Here is a 1563-nt window from a genome sequence, read left to right as displayed (position 1 = left end):
ATTCGTTCAGCGATGTGAGACGGGGCGGGGTTGGGAAGGATGTGCTTGAGCTTGGATGATGATGCAGTGGGCATGATTAAGCTCCTGGGATTCGTATTCCTTGGACTGAATAATGACTGGAAGGGCCTAAGGAGGCCATGTCGATCGATGGACATGGTCCTATTAACGGAAGTGGGGTAGTGCGGACGTCCAAGGTGCAGGCTACGGGACCAAAGGACGGCGAGACTAGCGCGCCTCAGACTGACAGCGAAGTGTTGCACGTGGTGAGGTGTGGCGGGTGAAACTCGTGGCAATCTTGAGGGGTCCAGCGTTAGGCTCTACTTAATTAGTTTGAAGGCTGAGAGCGAGTGGGTCTCACTGGCCCAAGTGGTCCGTGTTCTCGGCTGCCTCTAATGCTGGTGAACGTACCATGTCCAACCACTGCGCAGACAGCGCGTGATGGCGCGACACCGCGTCAACATCTTGAACACCAGCACAGCACGCGACAACTGCAGGACTTTGAACGACTCGCCAATTTGGCAGACGGTAGGCGAAACGGAGAATACACTGGCCAGTAACGCATTCGCGAACCGTCCATCCTGCTACCTACCGCCTTAATCCGCCAGGCTAACAGAATCGAGCTGCCAGACTCTTCCCTGCCGAGCCCCCGAACCACAACGACAATACTATACCGACCGACAGCCGACTCTGTGGCCTCCCACCAGCGTCTTGCGACGCCGAATCGGGTCTCTCCCCCTACCCCGCGAAGCTATAAACCTGTGGCGCAAGTGCTACGGTGTGCTGCTGCATGGGCATCTCCCATGTGACCACCAGCTATGGCAGACCCGTGCGAACGCGATCGAATAGTCCTTGTCTCTTTCACGCTCAGCCGTGGTGATGCGACTACTACTATGTCTGTGCTTCATCGCTCCGCCCGCATACCGCGCCGACGAGACAGGTTAGTAGGATTGGCGGTCTGGGCAATCTCTAAACCGCCCTGGCAGGATGAAGGGCTCTTATAATGACACCGCACCGGCCTGGCGCTGTGCCTCGTATCGCTCTGGAGGATGCACAGCCTTGGGGTCATAGTGAAACGGTTAAAGGGGAAAATAGACTAGGACTCTTTCGCAGGAATTCTTACAGCTTCACTCAATTTTAAGGACCACCTTATCAATATGCAATACGTCTACCGTCAGTACGCTCTCCGTGCCCCCTCGCCACAACCGGACAACTCGCGAGTCTAACACCATCAGTACCGAGTCCATTCCCGCATCATTAATCCAACTTTGCGAACCACCGGCAAAACAAGAGTAGAACTACGCGCGTCAACACAGCACTCCTCAGAAGACCCCGCGTGGCGGCGACAGTACTGACGCTCCCACGCCCGTAGATATCCGAAACTCGGGCGAAAAGGACACCGTTACTGACGAATCGGCAGGGAAGCGTCAGCGCGTATCGAAGGAGCCCAAGTTATGGTCCGGATAGGGGCGTCATAGCCTGCTCCTACCGAACGAACGAAAATCAATCGACACATACGATTAGCTCGCGAGTATCACGTACCATCCTCTTGAGATTGACGCCTAA

The sequence above is a fragment of the Verticillium alfalfae genome, genomic scaffold, assembly GCF_000150825.1.
Source record: "Verticillium alfalfae VaMs.102 supercont1.14 genomic scaffold, whole genome shotgun sequence".
Classification (NCBI taxonomy): domain Eukaryota; kingdom Fungi; phylum Ascomycota; class Sordariomycetes; order Glomerellales; family Plectosphaerellaceae; genus Verticillium; species Verticillium alfalfae.
This window is presented reverse-complemented; position numbering follows the sequence as displayed.